Here is a 7,790-nt window from a genome sequence, read left to right on the forward strand (position 1 = left end):
TCTAATAAGTCCATTTTCTTGGATTCCCTCAGGAACAGTTTCTGTTGATCTCATATTTTCCTCATAACAGACCATGCTTTCCTATTTCTTTGTACGCTTTATTTTTTTTTAAATTAGAGATGGGGTCTTGCTATGTTGCTATGTAGGCTGGTCTCAAATTCCTGGCCTCAAGTGATTCTCCCATCTCGGCCTCCCAAAGTGCTGGAATTACAGGCATAAGACATAAGTTATAATTTTTTGTTGAAAACTAGACATTTTGAACATTATTATGTGGTAACTCAGGAGATTAGATTCTCACCACTTCTCTTGAGTTTTTGTTGCTGCTTGCCTTATTTATGCTTATTTGTATAGTGCCTTTTCTAAACTATTTTTGTAAAGATGATATTCTTTGTTGTGTGTGGTCACTGAAGTATGTGGCCCATTAGCTTGGTGGTTAGTTATTATTTTGACAGGGTTTCCTTAAATGCTTAGACCAGGAGAAAGAAAAATCTACTCTCAGTCTTGACATATTAGATCTGTGTTGGGGCACTCATTCATAGCTTAGCCACATTGCTTACAAGTCTACCTCAGCCTTCACTTCATGCTTGTGCAGAGCCTAATGGTCATCCAGAGGTGAAAGCTTAGGGTCTTCTCTGGCTTTTTCTGTACATGTATCCATCCTTGGGTAGTCTTATGGTTTTCTCAATTTCTCAGTATATCTAGGAGCTTTAAAAAGCCATTTTACCCACATATAACCCCTTTCCTAATCTCTTCCTATGCTTCTTGGTCTATCTATTACTTGTCCCCACTGTTGTTCCTTGGCACAGTCCACTGTGGCCAATACTTGTACCTTTACATATTTATGTTAAATGCTGCCTTAGAAGCTGTCCCAGCCCTGGGAATGCTCTGAGTCAAAAAACAAAGGCAAGCCCATGTGCCTGTTCTTCAGTGGGCCACCAGACTGGTAGAAATGGACATCCATAATTATTTGAGAAAAAGTTCCATATTGCTCTCTCTGGTACTAACAACCTTCACCAGGAGTGTGGGCTGCTATCCTTAGAGCCACTGCTGATCTGGGAGTTGGGGGATAGTAGGCAGGCCATTTTAAATGCTACATCTCTCTCTTACCATATTGCAGCCACTTCTATCTTCACCATGCCTTCCCTAGTGATTGTAAGTTTTGGCCTAGATTTCAGAGTTCTGCAAAAGTTGATTCTGACAGTTTTTGACAGTTTATTAGTTGTTTTTGTTGTGGATGGAGCACTGGAGTTCCCTTGCCATTTTCAGTGATATCACTATCCTGTCCTTTTTCCTTTTCTTTTCTTTTCTTTCTTTCTTTTTTTTTTTTTTGATGGAGTCTCGCTCTGTTGCCCAGGCTGGAGTACAGTGGCACGATCTTGGCTCACTGTAACCTCCACTTCCCGGGTTTAAGTGAGTCTCCTGCCCCAGCTTCCTGCATAGCTGGGATTACAGGTGCCCGCCACCACGCCTGGCAAATTTTTGTATTTTTGGTAGAGATGGGGTTTCCCCATGTTGGCCAGGCTGTTCTCAAACTCCTGACCTCGCGATCCACCTGACTCGGCCTCCCAAAGTGCTGGGATTGCAGGCGTGAGCCACCACACCCGGCCCCATTTGTTTTTTTTAAGAAAAATTACTGGGTAGCTGGTGTGGGTTTTCCATTTGCTATTGCATAAAGCAGCTTTGTTTTCCAGGTACGTCTCTCCACTGATGGCTGACTGGGATATCTGACAGGGATGTCTTTATGTAGTAGGGTGGGGATGGGGGCTGGTTGCTTGGAAAGTTTTGTTTTGGGCTGGGAATTGGCTGTCTGGCTATTAGCTTTCTAAATGCCTAATGAGAAGGATATTTCTCTGAGAAGCCTATATTCAAACCAAAAGTTTTAGCTTTATTCATAGCATTAATTTCTTTTCAGATAAAAGCCTTCTAGTTTTTGTTTGCTTTTTGTTTGTTTGTTTGTTTTTTTGCTTGTTAGCAAATGTGAGTAAATGGTACTCTGGTAAGGAATTTGGGAGGAATATGGTGGTGGGGACTGATACAACTGTTCTGTTTTACAAATCTTCAATTCCCCAGTTTAAAGCCCCACTTCTCATTCCTGTTCCCTTCTGTACTTGCTGACTTATGGCCCAGAGTATCTCCAGGATTCTGCCAAATAGGCTGGTTTCCGTCTCCTCTGCAGCTTCCTTAGAACATTTTCTAGGCTGCGGTTTTATCTATCTGTTTCATCTGCCAACTTGCTCACATCTACTTTCCTTCTTCCAGAAACGTGTTGGGATCTCTTTTTGTTGGTAATTTCCTCAACTTCTGTCTAATTCTTTTTGCCCTTGGAGGTTTATTCCCTTATGTACTGCTGTACTTTTATATTAAGGGAATCTAGGAGGCGTTGGGAGCAATGTATGTAGCTAGTCCAGCATCTTGAACTGGGGTCAACAAATAGTTTTGAGTACCTACCCTGTACCAGGTACTATGGTAGGTGCTAGGGGTGTAAACATGAATGAAACTTATTTAATGGTATCAAGGAGCTCATAGTGTGGTAGCATAGGCAGTCCCATGCAATGGATATTACAACGGGACTTCTCTCCAAAGCTGAAAACAAAGGGTAGTAAGGGCTCACATATTCTAAAGAGAGGTGACACACCATTTTTACAGAACTTGCTAAAGGATAACTTCCAAGATATGATTTGTGTCCATTAAATGCTTTGAAGGCATATAAAGGAAGCTGGGGATTGACTGAGAGGAGAGTGGTCGAAAAGATAGTTTTGAAGAGAGGTATGGGAGTGCTATGGAGTTTCTCCTGCTCATGGGGGAGTGGAGAAGGTGCTTCCCACTCACTTAAGTGGAAGGCAGCTACAAGAGAATCACTCCAGGAGCTTTGACATGTGTTCCCTGGGGATTGACGTTTGTAGGAACTGGCAACTTACTCGTACCTAAAAACAAAGTCTAAAGGTAAAACAGGCTATGGCTACGGCAGCCTGTGAAAACAGAGGAAAGAGAGAGGGCTACATTTGCAAGGAGCTGTACTTCTGCCAGTGTATGGGCGAAGCTGTCTGTTTCCCAGGGGCCAGAGGTGGTCATCAGGATAGAAAGTTAGAGTTGGGTCATCTTATTAGGGGTGTCCCCTAAGAGGATTGCTTAGAGGTATGCAATGATCCAAACAGAGGAATGGACTGATGGAAACCCAGGACAGAGGAGTTGAAAAGGGTCTGCCAGATGAAGTGTTGCCTAGGCCAGGAAAACTGCAGGTGAGAGATCTCCAGTGATAGGAGGCTCCAAGGAACCCTTTAGAGAAAGTGTCAGCTTTGGACATATGCCACACTCTTCAATCAATGCCAGGTTAAAATGTAACCAGTCAAGGAAAGCTCTTTTTTTTTTGGCCCTTACTTTTTCTAGTCCTTCCCTGGCAGACTTCTTTCAACTCCTCGGTCCTGGAATTCCATCAGTTCATTCCTCTGTTGGGATCATTTCAGAGTTGGAACAGCATGGGGAGTGTGTGTGGTTGGGTGTGTGTGAGGAGGGATCAGAAGAGGAACAGGACCAATGGGGAAGCCAACCATGCTCCACATCCTTCCCCTACTGTGTTTCTTGGCTAAGTTAGACCTGAGCTTGGGGAGGAGATAAGCTTGGAAATGGGTGACAGATTGAAGCTAGAATATGCTAGACTGAACTGAAAACTTTAATGCCTGAAAACAAAACTATGTTTTAATATCCGAGAGTGACTGCAAAAGGTATGAGATCTGTCTGAAGTTTTATGCAGGGGTGGGGAAAAATGATTCCACAGAGCTTGTGATGTGAAAGAATTATATTGCTTTCTGCTTGCACCCTACTGTGTCTAGCTCATTCAATAAACTAGTTTATATAAGTGCTACACTATATGTATAGTCAAGGTTCAGTGAGTAGGTAGCACACAGAAGAAAGTAATAAACTCTTTCCAGGGAGGCCAGGGAAGGCCTGACACTTTCTCTCAGAGGAGTTAGTGTTTCAACTGGGTCTTAAAGAATAAGAAGGAATTTCTTAGGTGATGATGAGGCGGGAGGACATTTCAGAAAGAGGGAACAGCATGTACAAAAGTAGGAGGTGTATATGGGTGATTGCATGTGGTTTGGTGATTCTGAATCACTGTAGTGTAAACTGCTGTTGGGTGGGGAGGGAGGTCATACTTGCATTTTAAAAGGTCGCTTTTGTCACAATGTGTTAAGTGGGATAGTGAGAATTGTGGAGACTGGGAAACAATGTCAGGTTAACCCAGACAAGGAGAGCTCTTGGTTATCTAGAAATATCCTAATAATAGACTGATCTACGTTTAAGAACATTTGCAGCCAGGCAACGTGGTGCCTGCCTGTAGTTCCAGCTACTCTGGAGGCTGAGGCAGGAGGATTGCTTGAGCCCAGGAGTTTGAAGCTGCAATGAGCTATGATAGTGCCACTGCACTGCAGTCTAGGTGACAGAGCAAGATTCCATCTCTTAAAATTTTTTTTCATCTAAATATAGTAGGATTCCCAGCTTGAGTTCTACCTGGGAGTTGGACCTGTCTGGGCTTATTCAGTGAACCACAGGGATGAGCAGCCATGTCTTTTAGCATCAGGTCCTGTAAGGTCCCCCTAAAGTGAGCTCATTCTAAGCCAGTGGTCCTTAACCTGAGGTTCACAAATAGAATCCATGGGGTCTGTGAACTTGGAAGGGAAAACAATTACATCTTTGAAACTTAGTGCTTTCCCTTAATTACGAACATACACAGAAAACTACAGTCGCATTAGCCATATCTGTGACACTGTCATGGATAGAAATCACAGATATTTTCATATCACATTGCATTTTTTTCAGATGTCTCAAAATAGTATTTACTCATGCATTTCTTTGAATTATTGTGGTGTTAGACCTGCTGCTGGATCATTTATTTAATGTGTTAATAAAAAGCATACATGTTATATAAAATTTGTTCTAAAAATAGTTTGATAACTATTACAATGTAACGGGTTTCCTTTGTAATCCTATGTATTTTGTTTTATGCATTTAAGAACATTAGTCTGAGAAACGGTCCATGGAGTTCACTAGAGTGCCAAAGAGTTGCATGGCACAAGAAAATGGTAGGAACCCCTGTTTAAAGAAAAAAGAATCACCCAAATTTGTCTCCCTGTCCACTTACATGCAAGACTGAGTAGCTGATGATGAAAAGGGATACCTGCATGCTCCCTATGAGAAAGCTGCTTCTGCTAACTTATACTATCCACTCTTCCTTTTTTCAGTAAAAAAAGATAATAGAGCACAAGCGGCCTTCTTCCCCACTTTTCAGCAGAGCACCACGCAGATCTGCCATCTCTAGGCTCCTCAGCTAAAGCAAGACATCAAGGAGCCTGGTAGGAGATGGCGGGAGATGCCTAATGGGGGACAGTGATGCCTGGCTGATGCCATAATGTCCAGCTAAGAGAGTGAGGAACCGAGGTGGAGGCAGAAGAAAGAAATGGCAGAAACCGCATGGTGGGTGATAGGACAGCTGGTTAGACTAGTTTGTGCTTACAGGTGATATCCACTCCCTAAGAACGCCTGGAGACCCTCTGGAGAGCTTTTAATTGAAGAAGCCCTCGACCCATGACAGGTCGCGGGGTGTGATGTTCCCCGCCCCGTGTCCAAGTGTTCTCATTGTTTAATTCCCACCTATGAATGAGAACATGCAGTGTTTGGTTTTCTGTCCTTGTGATAATTTGCTCAGAATGATGGTTTCCAGCTTCATCCATGTCCCTGCAATACAAAAAACAGTAAAATTTGGTGATTCCATTTAATAGAACCCCTTTTACTATCCACAGGCTAGAGAAACCTGAAGAAATTTGGGTTCCAAAGCTATTTGTTGTGGGAGTGACAGCCTGATTATACTGGTTTTATTACTTTTTATATAAAAAAGAAAAAAAAACAAGTGAGTTCTCCCTTTCATGTTCAATATTCCATTAGTTGAACATCCTCTACGTGTGTTCATAGAAATATTTTATGTCCTGAGAATAACTTCAGAGGTTGAGAGCATATTTCCCCCAGCGTTTGCTTTAGAGATTACTTGAATAATCAGCTCCCTGCTTTCAGAACAAATCTTAGTTTTCATGAACAGCAGTATCATCAGTCATTCATTGATGGATATTTGAATGGAAAAAGTGCCAGGTGTTTCAACTTCATCTCCAGCAGGTTTACAATTATGCTGTTAGTAGTTTGTTATTGGTTTAAAACAAATTTTTGGTTTGTTTTATGCACAGAAAAGGAATTCCCATAATCCATCAGATGGAGATGTGCTGCTGGAAATGCTGCTACCTTGTGAGCAAAATAAATAAATAAAAAATAAAAATAAAAAATTGCTGGGTTTACCATCAGCTGTGTCCATTCAGATTTATCAATCGTAAATTGAAGTTTCTTGCATTACAAATGTGGGCTATTTTTTTATTATTATTATACTTTAAGTTCTAGGGTACATGTGCACAACGTGCAGGTTTGTTACATAGGTATACATGTGCCATGTTGGTTTGCTGCACCCATTAACTCGTCATTTACATTAGGTATTTCTCCTAATGCTATCCCTCCCCCTGCCCCCCACCCCACGACAGGTCCTGGGGTTTGATGTTCCCCACCTTGTGTCCAAGTGTTCTCATTCTCATTGTTCAATTCCCACCTATGAGTGAGAACATGCGGTGTTTGGCTTTCTGTTCTTGTGATAGTTTGCTGAGAATCATGGTTTCCAGCTTCATCCATGTCCCTGCAAAGGACATGAACTCATCCTTTTTTATGGCGGCATAGTACTTCATGGTGTATATGTGCCACATTTTCTTAATCAGTCTATCATTGATGGACATTTGGGTTGGTTCCAAGTCTTTGCTATCGTGAATAGTGCCGCAGTAAACATACGTGTGCATGTGTCTTTATAGTAGCATGATTTATAGTCCTTTGGGTATATACTCAGTAATGGGATTGCTGGGTCAAATGTTATTTCTAGTTCTAGATCCCTGAGGAATCGCCACACTGTCTTCCACAATGGTTGAACTAGTTTACATTCCCATCAACAGTGTAAAAGTGTTCCTATTTCTCCACATTGTCTACAGCATCTGTTGTTTGCTGACTTTTTAATGATCGCCATTCTAGCTGGCATGAGATGGTATCTCATTGTGGTTTTGATTTGCATTTATCTGATGACCAGTGATGATGAGCATTTTTTCATGTGTCTATTGGCTGTATAAATGTCTTTTTTTTGAGAAATGTCCATTCCTATCCTTTGCCCACTTTTTGATGAGGTTTTTTTTTCTTGTAAATTTGTTTGAATTCTTTGTAGATTCTGGATATTAGCCCTTTGTCAGATGAGTAGATTGCAAAAATTTTCTCCCATTCTGTAGGTTGCCTGTTGACTCTGATGGTAGTTTCTTTTGCTGTGCAGAAGCTCTTTAGTTTAATTAGATCCCATTTGTCAATTTTGGCTTTTGTTGCCATTGCTTTTGGTGTTTTAGTCAAGAAGTCCTTGCCCATGAAATGTGGGCTATTCTTTAAAATAGGCCATGTTATTAAATAAAATGATATACAACAAGTACTTAGAACAGTACTTGTTGCTACACAGCAAGTGCTTGATAAATGTTAGCTATCATCATCATCATCATCATCATTGTCATCATCATTATCCAGCCCAAGAAGTGCATATTTAAATATACACCCTAAGCTGTTGTCTTTCTATATAGATTATATGTGTGAGCAGAGGGGCAGATAATTAAAGTGATAAAGAATGTGTCCTCACTTAGGTGTGTGCTGGCTTTCTTGCAAATTCCTATGGAAAA

This window comes from Hylobates moloch, unplaced genomic scaffold (genome assembly GCF_009828535.3).
Source record: "Hylobates moloch isolate HMO894 unplaced genomic scaffold, HMol_V3 SCAFFOLD_7, whole genome shotgun sequence".
In the NCBI taxonomy this organism is placed as follows: domain Eukaryota; kingdom Metazoa; phylum Chordata; class Mammalia; order Primates; family Hylobatidae; genus Hylobates; species Hylobates moloch.